This window comes from Mesocricetus auratus, unplaced genomic scaffold (assembly GCF_017639785.1).
Source record: "Mesocricetus auratus isolate SY011 unplaced genomic scaffold, BCM_Maur_2.0 Super-Scaffold_100676, whole genome shotgun sequence".
NCBI classification, from domain to species: Eukaryota; Metazoa; Chordata; class Mammalia; order Rodentia; family Cricetidae; genus Mesocricetus; species Mesocricetus auratus.
The window spans coordinates 938,717-952,349 of NW_024429266.1; the positions used below are offsets into that span (position 1 = coordinate 938,717).

Sequence of the window (13,633 nt, forward strand, 5' to 3'; positions counted from 1 at the left end):
GATTACTCTGGGATAACTGCCAATTTCCTCATGACTTACTCACTATCCTAACACACTATTTGATCACAAAAGGCATTAAAGAAAACTTCCAAAATATTCAGTCTATGATAGGTATCCCTTGGGACGCAGGAATGGATTACAGTATACAGTATGGATAATACAGCTCATTGCACCTGAATCTAGGAACAGATTATTTTACCTGGGGAGTGTCTGCCTTTGGCAGCAGTGAGGAATTTCTCCCTTCACCCAGGTCCCAATCCTAAGACAACTTTCATGGAAGCCCAGGGCTTTGAGATAAAATAAACATTCCCCAAAGGGATTGAATGTTATTTGTCTTAAGTTTGGAGTACCATTAAAAATTTAAGGCCATCTTGAAAATAAATCAGAGGGCAAAGAGACAGGGAAGGCACCTGTTCTGCAACAGAGATGGTGGAGATGAGATGCATTTGCTTTTAGATGGTAAGACACCCACTAGGTTCCCAAGCAAGATTGAAATCTCCCTTGGGGCAGAGGCTATAGATTTAGAAAGCACCTGGACTTTGACATGCTTCCAGTCAGCTTCCAGACAGAGACATTTCAAATGCGAGATCAGGGCAAATCATTCAGCCCTGAGCTCTTTAATCGCCACCACCACACCTGTTTCACTAAGCCAGCATGAAAATGAATTATATGATGTGACGGCATATGTTACACACTCAAAATATTAATCTCTCTTCTCCCTTTTTAAAACTTGAAAACGACACACATAAAACAACTCTTACGTTGTGAGCTTACATAAGGATAGCAAGATCTAGATGTAGAAGAAGGTACAATGACACATTATGTATAGTGCTGGAATGTTATGAGGCTCTGCTGGACAGAAATGATTAGTCTTTTACTCAGTGTCATCTATTGTGACATTCTGTGCAGAGAAGAGCAAAAGTGGGATAAAGAGTTTTGTGGTGGACATGCCCCATAGGTGATAATTTACAGCTCTACTTTCCAGAGAATCCTGAAAATAGAAAAAAATATGGTTCAAAGCCGGCACTATGTGCAAAGCCAAGGGAGGAAGATCATGGGTTTGAGATGATATAGTGAGAATAAGGCTCAAAAACAAACAGACACACAAAGCAAATCTTGCCCAAGATGTTGGTGTGAACAACATGGCCGGAACCAACTGTCCAATTTTAGATATCTTTGGTTTGTGCAAGATGAGGGATGTAGGCTCTAGCCTATGCCTTGCTACTGCTGGAATCCTCAGTGATTTCAGAACTGCTATGAAAATGAAGCTAGACTCCAATATTTCTGTTGAAGGTATTTCTCAGAAAGTAGCATATACCCAAGGCGTGGCACCCAGGTTCATTCAAACGATTAGAAGTGCTTAATGTGGTGACAGCTGCATTTTGTGCCAACTCCAGAAACTTATCAAAGACACCCACTAGCCATCATGTAAGGAATTTCCATTCCTCTCTCTTTATCTGCCCAATACTTTTCTAAACAGGCTGGTTTTCCAATTTTCCATATTTTTCCCTTGGTTAACAACAACTAGAATTTGCAATGCGAAGTCTCTGCCAGGAGTTCTGAAATGGAAATTAGTTTAGGTAATTTGAAATTGGTATCAAGGGAAAGGAATTTTGAGAGTTTTCTGAGTCCACCAAAGTCAAGGATGTTTGATCTTAACAGACCTCTTCTCCTGGACCTTCCTCCCTCCCCAATGACTGAAGCATCTGCGATGTAGAACGGCCAGGATGAGGGAAGTGACAGCGAATGTGGCAGGGGTGAGTCCAGTGGGAAGCGGCCTCTTTTCTGTCCACAGGCTCTGCATAATTCATAGCACAAAGATTACATACAATCTCTTATTCATGAATCTTTATGGAGACTGGTTATTCCTGTTGGTCAAGTGAAAGGAGATGGTTTCCTCTGCATTGTCATCTGCCCCCTCCAAACTCAAGGGCACGGGAAGAAGGAGCAAAGACTCTCAGAGCCTTAAAAATGAAAGTCCTTCTTTCTCTTCTAAGTTCCTTCAGAGTCCTTAATTCTGAACTCCTGCGAGGCTGCTGCCAATCCACTCTACCAAGGACCTCTCATCCTGAAGTCCCCACTGTTGACAAAGGCTGATACATGCATCACTCCCGGAGTTTGGAGGACCAAGAAGGAGCCCTGAAGAGGCAATGGGAAGTACCCTGTCTAGGAGAAAAGGGTGCAATTGAAGGAGTGAAGTCTCTTTATTTTCTCCCTCTTGGCAGTTGAAATTAAATAAAAATTGAGCCAGCAGCCCTACTTTAAATGGGTTTCAATTCTCTTTTTCCCTCTTAGTCCTATTTCCCCCGTGTCCTCATCCACGTCAGAAGGCAGCCCAAGTGTCTGGAATCTTGAGACAAATCATAATTGGTAGTTGAAGTAAGGGCTTGAAGTACTCCTTCCACTCCCGGGTCTCCCACACAGCCAGCGAGATGTGAAGCTGGACGGTGGAGTCTGAGAGCCACGTGTGGTGTGCAGCAAGCCTGTTGAGTGGGGGTTCCTACCGCAGTGGAGTTCACTGGCTCCAGGGCTCCCACCGAGGTCAGTGCTGGGCACTGACACCTGCTTTCTTTTCCCAGTGGCGGAGCGGGACAGCAAAGCTTTTGACAAAGCTGGACGCAACTCCTCACTTTACCTGCCCAAGGACCCCACCTGGAAGTGTCTTTGTGCCAGCTAGAGCTGTGTGTTGGAGCAAAAGCTAAAAAAAAGAGGGGGGGGGGTTCTTCCTGCCCGTGCAGTTTGCTGGATTTTTGTTGAGTGTTTAATCTCTGACAGTCACTTGGAGTCCCTCTTACTAACATGCTGGAGCTAAAGCCAGCAAGAAGCACTTCTCTGAAATTTAGAGCAAGTTTTTTTTTTCCCCCAGCTTTGGCTCCTGTTTGCTCCTCAAAGTCTGTGTATGATATGTGTTGGGCAGTGTCTTCGCCTTGTCAGTGTCTGGGAGGCTTTGATGTATTGACAGGGTCTCCTTTCAGGCCCCCCCCCACCCCCTCCCCCGGGGAGTTTCTTTTGTTTCTTCATCTACTAAATTTGTTTCTTTCTTCTCTTTTTCTTTTTACCATGGCTGTAAGTGAGTGAGACACAAAGTTGTGGCTTCCACACCTTGGTGAGCAGGCATGGAATCGAAATGTTTCTGAATGTTTCACCCGCGGACCACCCAGGAACCGCAGCAGGGAAGAAAGCAGTGAGAACCAGGAACACGTGGGGCGGCAGAACTGTGTTCACAGAATCCCCGGTACCCCCTCTTCTTTTCCTATGTGACATCCCAGGGCCCTGGGGAGCTGGGATAAAAGAGTCTGTCACAGAATGAGAAGCTGAGAAAGCTACACAGTAGCAGTGTCCCGGAGAGAACAAGGTTGGAGTCTGGTGCGACTAATTAAGCCACAAGGGCTGTGGTGGCGAGCTACTCCCACCTCGGGTTGGTCTGCAGTCTTTAGAGGCAAGTGAGAGTTCAGGCCCTTCAACCCTAGTCCAATAACTGTGCTGTCAGTTTTCCCATCAGGGGTTTCTCCGGCTTCGCTTTGAGCCATAATGGAAAGTCACCTGCTGGCTGCCTGTCCCTAAGGCTTACAGACCTGTTTGTCAAGGCCCTTCTCTCCAGCATGCCAGAGTAGCATAGTACAGATGGGAGGGTTCCCTCCAGTTCCAACTGGTCATCTTTCTAGCTATAATATGGGTTCTTATGTCACAGGACTGGTGAAGGGACCCAGTGACATCACTGTGTATGCTTTATGTACTGAAAAATGAACTATCATTGCACTATTCCTAACTACTAGGGCAAGGCAGATATCTGTAACAAGATTTCCAGCCCAGTTCCTCAGCCGCCTTTCTGTTCCAAGGAAACACACGGACACAATATTAGTTATAAAAACTATTGGCTGGTGGCTAGGACTTCTTATTGGCTAGCTCTGTCTTAATTATTAACCCATTTCTATCGATCTATGTATTGCCACGAGACTGTGGCTTACCTGGTAATGGCCAGCATGGTGTTACTCCTCCGGCAGTATCTTTTTTGTTTGTTTTTTTGTTTTTCGAGACAGGGTTTCTCTGTGGCTTTGGAGGCTGTCCTAGAACTAGCTCTAGTAGACCAGGCTGGCCTCGAACTCACAGAGATCTGCCTGCCTCTGCCTCCCGAGTGCTGGGATTAAAGGCGTGCATCACCAATGCCTGGGCCTCCGGCAGTATCTTGCCTCCACTCTCCTACCCTTCCCAGAATTCTCCTCTCCTCCTAGTCCCGCCTATCTTCCTGCTTTATTGGCCAAGAGTGTTTTATTCATTGACCAATAAGAGAAACATATACACAGTAGGACAACCTTCATTAGATATCTCAGCCAGAGGAGAGAATTGAGAATGTCTTATTTGTAACACACTAACTTGCAAACAAGCCCTTGTCGTTTGTCTCTTCATCCTTTCTGCTGTGTTCTGCTTTCTCTAGTGTCGGCTACACAGCTTCCTAGAAGAACATTAAATCACAAGAGAAAGATTATTTGACAGCGAAGCTTCACGGTAACAGGCGTACAGAGTACATATAGGTTAAACATATAGCACACATCTTCTGAAGGCCAAGAGCAAGCTTCCTGAGTGAAGCTGCAGGCATCACCTCATGACTGCTCTGTCCATCCTAGTCTGAGAGATGGTCCGCTCCTCATGGCCTCTGGCTTTTCTGGCATTCTACTGGAGTTTCTGGATTTGTCTGAACCCAGTGCACTGGTCTCTCAGGGTTCTTTGGCTATATCTGCTTCTCCCCATAACGTCATTATCAGTTTAGCTCACCATCCACACCTCTAGATTAATAATTTAATAATTCCATCCTCCTTCTTGACTGTGCCCTCCTGTGTCAGAATTGTTCTGTGAGTTTTGCATCCCTGTCCTTGGCAGCCTCTGAAAGCCCCTGTTTATCTCTCCAAGTTTTCTCACCTCCCGGAGGTGTTCAAAACGTACAGAGATGTTGTAAACTTACAAAACTATCTGAAAAAGAATCCAGCCAAGCTTGGTTGAAAGCCTAGAGCAGGATTTCTGAGGGTACCCAATGCGTCCTCATATGTGAAAGGCTGAATTACACCGGAAAAGTCAGTGCAATCTGGTATCACTACAGAGGCAGGAAGGGGAAAGGCCTTTTCTACGTGGGAATATAAGCTTGGCCAGGTGAAGAATGTGTGTACTAATTTACCTAGGACCCATGAGTGAGGCTGGAACACATTTCAGCCAAAACACATGAATTGTCCCTTGAAATTCTGCTCTAAATACATGGGGCTGGAGCCATCATACCTCAACTTTTATCACCAGATCTAGAAACACAATTTTATCATGCATTATGGTTGTAGATGGAATTGTTAAATCATGATTCCAAAACCAGAGAATAAAGCTTGCCCTTATTGTCTCAAGAGGTTTCTATATTGTTCCACAGAGCTTTGATCTATTTTCGTGATTTGACTGGGTTAAGGGGTACACCAAAGGCATATCTACCCAGAACTTCAGAATTTACTTGGAAATATAAGTAGTAATAATTCATTTTATGTATCAGCTGTGTTAAATGAATTCCAGATAGCTGGCAAACATTATTTCTGGTTGTATATATAAGAGTTTCTGGTAGAGATTACACTGAGTAGAATTCACCCTTACCAGTGTAGGTGTGAACTCTTGAATGTGTCCAGTTCCAGAAAGTTCTCAAGCCACGAAAAAGTGAATTCACTCTGGACCTGGAGTCTCTGTCATCTTCTGGCCAGGGACACTGGTGTATGGGTTCACTGATTCAAACTTATTCACAAACTGGTACCATCAGTCTCTGATACTCAGATATTTGATAAAAACCGACCTGAATTACAGAAGTTACTTCACAGCTTCTCCTGAAGGCTCAATCACACAAACCGATTCTTACAGTGTGAGTGCACTTGTGTTGTGTGTGCATGTGCTCATGTGTACAAAGCAGATGGCTCTCCCCTAATGTGAGAGGCTAGCATCCACCAGCTAAAGGGCTGGAAAGCACAGGCCTCTTCTGAGTACAGCAGCTGCTTCTGATAGTCTGATTTGAGTTAGCACACTGGCCCTTTCCAGTTTTGGGACTTGATCTGAAACAATGTACCACTCACTGGTTTTCTGTGATTCTGGCTTCTGATTCAGGGAGGACAATGTATGGGACCTCTGTTATCTCTAGCTTTACAAATACAGGTCTTAGGCAACTCTCAGTTACCACAATTTTTAATACCAATTTCTATAGATATAGTGATATGTGGAAAGAGATATAGATATAAATTAGATAGGGATAGATATATAGATGATACAGAGATGTGCAGGTGATGCAAATAGTAGAGATATAAATTGTAAATATAGGATATGTATGTATTATTGATTTTCTTTTCTGGTAAACCTTGGCTAATACAGGGAAGCAGTAGATGTAATTCATTAAACTGAGATGAGGTCCTAATAAAATAAGCTTGGGCTTACTCTAGTGACACCAGTCTGAAGAAGAAGATGATGATAGACAGTAACAATAAAAGGATAAGAGGACTATGAATAAGAGGAAGAAAAGGAGCAGGGGAAGGGAGAGAAAGAAGAGGCAAAGACTCATCATAAGGCTGTAGACAGTGCATGCATATTGGAATGATGGGACTACAAATCACTAGAGTCTAAGAACTGCCATAATCTCCAGAAACCAGGGAGGATATCTGAAGCAGACTTGCCCCCAGACTCTGTGGGGAGTGACCCTGACACCTTGATCATGGAGTTGTGCAGGAGAACGAATTGTTTATTTTTAAGCTACTGGGTTTATGACACTTTGTTAAGGCATCCTTAGAAATTAACATGGCATTATAGTTAACATTGCACCTTCCCCCTGGTCGGTTCCCCTTTAGTCTCTGCTGCCACTAAGGACAGTGGTGCAACTTCCCAAGATCATTTGTGGTGATGAGAACAATACTTTTAGCAACAGCTATGAGGCTAGGTCCTCCAGTCCTCACTGCCGTATTGTCTTCCTGATGACAAGTGCCTCCCTGCCTGAACTCATAGTAGACCCTGTCCAAAGCAGGCCATGGCGGTATTCTAGAGTTGGTAACCGAGCCTTCTTGCTTCCTTCATTGGTACTATCTCATTGAGCTTCTACCTGCTGCTTGCTATGGTGCCCTCTGACCACAAGGAATCATCTACCCAGCATGGCAGGGTTGCCTACCAGCACTGTGCTGGGGCGCTCTGTCCAGGTTGGACTCCACTGCAGTCAGATAACCGTTTGGACATAACTGTCTTACTAAATGAAGCAAAACTTCAGAATTCAGATTTTCTGACATCTTGCCATTCACGCAGAAGGCATCGTGTGACTCCTGCTTCTTCCTCCCATCCCTTCCATTCACTACCCAGTCCCTTCCTGTCTGGCAGTTGGCACAACGTAGATTCTTAAACATGCTGGCAAAGATCCTGTCCTGCTACGGGAGCTTCTTTTGTTCTTTTATCCTGTTGACTTTCTTCCCTTTCCTTTCTTCTGAAAATGAAAACAAAGGAATTTTAAATGAGCCAAATCATTGCTTAAAAAATGGTCTTAGCCACATCTTGGTAATTAGCAACATCAGAATCCCACTTGAATATAATTGATGTTGCCTTCTGTCCCACCCTATACAGCCAAAGAAGTATAGTCTCCAAAATCAGAGGAAAGGGGTACATTGGTTTTCATTAATGAACAAATTAAATTATGTGTATGTATTTGTGTGTGGAGAGAGAGAGGGAGAGAGAGAGAGAGAGAGAGAGAGAGAGAGAGAGAGAGAGAGAGAGAGATGACAGCAGGAGGGAAAGAGAGGAAGAGCAAGGGAAGAAGAAAGGGAAGATGATATAGACAGAGGGAAGGAGAGAGGGGGAAAGAAAAAGGAGAGAGAGTTGGGGTGGAGGAGGGGAGGGAGAGAGAAAGAGAGGATGTCCCATGGATATAGGCAGCAGCTAGGTGAGTACCACATACATCAGAAAAAATAAAACCAGGATGAAAGATACCAAGCAACATTATGTCTGGTATCTTTTGAAGAGGATGGAAGGATAGACTGTGATAGGGGTTAGTGAATTTACACAATGTGTCTTAGCATTTACAGCCTGATTATGAATCAATTCATATATCTAGGTTCCATGCTAGTTCATCTCATATTAAGGGGGTATATTAAACCACTAACAGATAATAGAGGTAGAGGACCTGTCTTCTTACAGATGAGGGACAGAACCCAGAGAGACTATCCAATCAATGATGAATAGCAGTGAAGAGTGGTCACTCACACATAGAAACATTACTTTCTGTGTCAAATCCCAGGACAGGCATCTGGGGACCAAAGGGAATGTTGGTGATCACCTTTCCATCAGGGTAGCCTTTTCTCCCTGTTGATGACCACCATGCACATGGATTCATGGGAGCATCGGTAATCCTCACCTCTCTCGCTTCTTCCCTTACTATGCCTCGCCTCTAGCCCCACCTCCTGTTTCTGCCCATGAGCCATGGATAGTAAATTGCTATCATATTAATCATTAGCCCAGGGCTTGCTTCTAGAGGCTGACATAAAGCACATGGACTATTTTATTCATGGCTCCTGGAAACCTGAGAGAAAGCTTTGCAGATGAAAAACAAAAGCTCGGGAGATGGAGTTGTATTCTCCTCTGATTTTTCTGACAGCTGGATCTGGCTCAGGTTCCGCATCTGAACAAGAAAGCTGACTTACATTGGTGTTTGGGACCTAGAACCTCTGTCAAAGTCTCCAGTGACCCCCCTCTGCCTCCATTAGAAAACCCAGTCATTTTCCTAGACCTTTGCAGCTCCTTTCCTGATTCTGCATCCTGGAATGCCACTAGCTTTCAACCCTAAAACTACTGAGGAGGAGTTCAGAAATTAAATGTTGATTGATAAATACATTGAACTCAAATTGCTCAAACCACAAACCCACATGAAACATATTCTTAGACCCTAGAGTCGGATGACTAGTGTCCTTGACATATAGTGCATGTTCCATGGGCCAGCAATATAGCCATCAGTGTGATCCATGGACTAGCAACATAGCCATCACCCCAGAACTGACCAGACATGTATAATTTCAGTGCCTACCTGGATCAGAAGCTGTGCTTTAACAAAATCCCTTAGAGACTTTCCAGACTTGGACTTTAAGCCCAAGGGCATAAGGCCTGATTTCTCCATACTCCTGTGAATTAATTCAGACATCTGAAATCCCTGCTATGCCCTCCACACAGCCCTCTCCATGACAGGTGCTCACAGATTTCCATTTAGCCAGGGCTGTTTCATTTACGTCCATTCACCTGATTCTTTGATCACAGAGGGCCAAGGACTTCTTCTGTCTTCTCACATCAACCTCGGTGATTTTTTTCTGAACTAAAACTGGACCCTTATCCTGGATAGGGCTATTTGCCCAGAAGATAAATGGGCTCCCATACTTTTAATACAGAGGATGCATGCTTCAAAAGAAACTATTGTAATATACTCACAAGCGCTTCTAAACTGCAGCTTGAATGGAAGATACCTTGTGCCTTGATGAGGGGTACCCTTTCTGAGCAAGCTCCCCAAGTCAAGGGTATCTCCAGAAAATCATCTGTACAAAGTGGATCCTTGGAGTTTGGCATGCTGAACGCAGAGGGCACTGCATCCAGATGTTCTTTAGGAATATTCCCAAAGGGGAATGTGGTTAGAAACATAGGCCTGCCCTGTGGGAAAGGGTGAAATGTTTCCAGGAAAGCAAAGAAGCAATGAAAAGACTGCTCCATGGTTTTCTTTTACAGTCTAATAGATAGTTTTATTAAAAAGCCTTCCAGCCACAATAGGCTGTAAGTAATGTTTATTGAGAGAAGAAATAATTTTGTAGATTATGAGTTCAATGTTCAGGGCCCAACTATTGTAGCCACAAGGGGATCTTAAGGTATAGCGATTATGTCAGGTCTTCCTACGGAAAGTCCCGGAGTCTGTCACTTCTAACTGTAGTCAACAGCAGTGGAAGTCCAACATTGCTCATATTTCCAGTCATTCAGTGCTTTGTGGTTCACAGGATGTTCTTCTCAAGATTCCATTTGTCCTAAACTGAGAAAAAAGGAGAAATTCCTACTGCACACAGAAGAAAAGCAGTTTTTAAAGTCAAATAAAAAAGAGGTAGGTTGACCAGCTGGCATACTACATTATCTGTTTTTGAAGCTATTGTCTAGAGCAGGGCTCCATACAATGGTTACCATAAAGAGTCAGAAAGTAAATAACTAGTTCGGCGGGCCATATGGTATCTGTGACAAGTCTTTATTGTTCCCATTCAAAAGAAAGCAGCCATACGTAATGTGGAACTGGCTAGTACTAGTTCAGTAAAACAGATGGACGGTGACTTTGAGCAAGTTCTGGTCCAGAGAGACTGTAGAGTCCTATCGATCATGTCTCCATCCTGGATCAAGCTACTTTTTTTTTTCTTAAGTGCATAACTGGATTTTTCTGGTTAGCATCCTGCTTCCATTCTTGCTACACTTTGATCCATTCTTCCATAGCAAGATGAATTTTAAAACAAAATATATCAGCCCCATTCCAACCCCCTATTAAGTTTCCATCTCACAAAGGTCTGTGTATTCTGTCCTCGAAATCAACCCTGTTCTATCCCCTCCCTTCATCTGCAGCCTTTTCCCATGGCCTGCCCACCCATTAAGCGTCACCCTCCTCTACTTCAGGCCTCCCCATATGCATGCTTCTTCCTGAAAGACTGTTCTCCTTGTCCTTCTTTGGGTTATAGGTTTGATATCATGTCACCAGATTGACATCAAACCTAATTTTCACAATTACTCAAGACTGGAGCAGATAAGCATATTTTCCAACTAAAGCCACATAGCAGAACCAGAAAGCCAACAGCATTTTCAGGAAACTAATTGCCATGGGCTAGAGAAGACTGAAGCTCACGGGTTCAGCCCTATGCGTGGCTCCGTCCTGTTGACGATGTAATTACCTGAGTAGGTATAATTTGCAGTTTTACAAGTGAACAGAACTCTGCCCAGTTGGTCTTTAACTCTTAAAAAAATAATCAAAATGAATTGGTCTCATGGTTGACTCATTCCCTAGTGGGAAGCAAAATCAGGAGTGGGCTGATTGTGACGTGATGTCACAAGATAGCTTCTTCAGTGCCTGAGACCAGCAGTAGCCTGATATGTCTGGATTATTCTGAAGTGTATCTCTCGTCTGCTTGCTTAGCTTCTGATATTTTGGGGCATATTTAGGTCATGTTTACAGTTCTATCTTTTGTGTTACAGAGTCCGGGGTTCTGCAAATGGTAAACACTCAGCCAAAAACATTTTAGTTGAATAATTAACACAAGTTCTTCAATTCTGTCAGGAATACCTCCTTAATTCTGTGCTAACTCCATTCCTCTTTAAAAAAAATACTGTTTTAACATAAGTAACCTCCAAAGTAGCAAAGATTAACAGTCAGTTGTTCAGGAGACCCCAGGAATTTCCTACATGCTAAGAGTTAGTGTAGACTAGGGGAAGGTCTTTAACCCCAAGGTTTTAGAACCTGGAATGGGTTGAACTTGCCTCTGTATATTCCCTGTGGTTCCTTCTTCTTAGGAAAGGAAGGAAAGAAGATGAACTGAGTCATACACACACACACACACACACACACATACACACACACACACAGAGAGAGAGAGAGAGAGAGAGAGAGAGAGAGAGAGAGAGAGAGAGAGAGAGAGAGAGACTAAGGCAGGCATAGCAGTGTGCTCCAGATGCCCCCACCAGAGCTGTCAATCCACACCCTCCATCCTCCATCACATTCTCTTCCAATTTTCCCTTTTAAATTGCAATCCAAAATATACTGTAGATGTGATATCATTTTCCTGATAACTGGACCTCCCGAGTTAATGACTTTCCTTCCTTCCAGCGGGGAAACAATTTCGTTTGCTTAATATAATAATCTATTGTAGTCCTTGCTGTTTGCCCCTTGACCCCAGGCCCAGCCTCGGAAAGCCAGATCTGCCCCATCCTGCCGCCCTTAGTGTATCAGGCTCCGTGGTGAATTGTTCAGCAGTAACCTCTGAATCCCTAACCTCGCCAGTGACCCCACCCCCCACTCCGGCCACTGATGACCCCAGAAGTGTCATCAAACAACATTGGTCACCTCAGAGGAGAAGTATAGCACAGAAACTGCCCCCTCCACCCGTTTGAATGCAGCACACCTGGTCTGGGGCAGCGCTTGGCAAACTGGAAATATTTGCTCCTGTCTTTTGCCATTCTGTGTCCAGCAAGGGGCCTCTGGTACCCCTGTTCCTACATGTATCTGTGCTTCTAAGCACAGAAACTTTCCTGAAGAGGTGACTTGACTGGAGTCACGTGTGTTTAAGGATCTGCTCTGTCAGGATGTGGGGCGCAGGGTGTGGGGAGCCAAGAGAGACACACACTACCCTTGTGAGGAACTTCCCGAAGCCAGTGGCAGCCCAAGCTCACTCACTGCTGAGTCAGGCAAAGGCTGAGGCCTTCATCGCGCAGTTGACTAACGAGAGCAAGGCTAATTTGGTATCATTTGTTTCCCATTTCCAAACCCTCATTAAAATAATCTGCTCTGATTGTCTAGGGAAGTTATTTTTTGCGCTTCCTTTCCCTTCGCTGTATCAGTACAATTTCACAGGCAGCAGATTTCCATGTGGAGGGTCCTGGCAGCCCCGTAGAGAGATGGGGGAAGGAAGGAGGACTTATACATGCATTTGCTGGGAGCACAGCCAGACCTCTTGGCAGCCAGCAGGGTGGGAATCCCAGACCCTCCACTGTCCCCTGGACTGGGTTCCTGAAAAGCCTTGGGTTCCTAGTACTGAAGGAATCTGCTTCCCTGGGAAAGGCTCTGAACAGAGAGTAAATACAGCAGGGTTTCTTGGTTTGGAATAGTGTAAATGGAAGTCTTCTCCAATGAGGAAAGGAAGAAGTTCAAAGTAGAATTTAGGACTGTAATTCTCTTAGGTGCCCATGCATGTAAGATCTGGCTCTCACTGAGACCATGGAAATAATGACTGTCTGCTCTTTGTGATTTATTATGATGATGATTATTACTTCTAAATTTTGTTTTGTTTTAAGACAATGTCTCCCTATGTGACCCAGTATAGCCTATACCAGATTAATTTGGCCTCAGACTCACAGTCATCCTGCTCAGCCACTGGAACACTGGAATAACATATGTGTGCAATCACACCTAGCTAGACTATTTTTTTTCACTGTAAATGTCTACCAACTATATGCCAGGCAGGCAGTATGCTATGCCATGAAAATAGAACAGTCAAGACAGGACACTTCTTTCAAGGAATCTACAAATAAAATAAAATAAAATATTTAAAAAAGCACTTAGAACAGATCTTATAGTCTTTCGTTGTCCTGGAAGAGTACTTCACTATAGATAGGATGAATAGAAACACCTTCTCCCCAGATCTTTGCGTTCTGGACAGTTACCTCACAGATACACCCTACGTCTTTTACCCTTCCACCCATGGCCAGCTCCCTCTTCTCCTGAAGCAGAGTGTCTTTTGCACTCAGGTATACCTGCTGGGCTAGCCGGCTTCTCGTGTTTCTATAGCCAACAGACTTAGGTCTTGCAAAGGACTTTAATTGGTTGAGATGCTGATTGCTATAACTGGCTAATGGGCCGCCTGGGAACATGTGTAAT

The 13,633-nt window shown here is 44.2% G+C and overlaps 1 long non-coding RNA gene across 1 annotated transcript; it reads left to right on the forward strand.

Moving 5' to 3' along the window:
• The first annotated feature begins 1,644 nt into the window (after positions 1-1,644).
• LOC121137211 lies at positions 1,645-10,613 on the forward strand. Its single transcript, XR_005874442.1, has 3 exons — positions 1,645-1,757; positions 1,998-3,235; positions 10,011-10,613. It is a non-coding gene; the product is annotated as an uncharacterized LOC121137211 (long non-coding RNA).
• Positions 10,614-13,633: the final 3,020 nt, after the last annotated feature.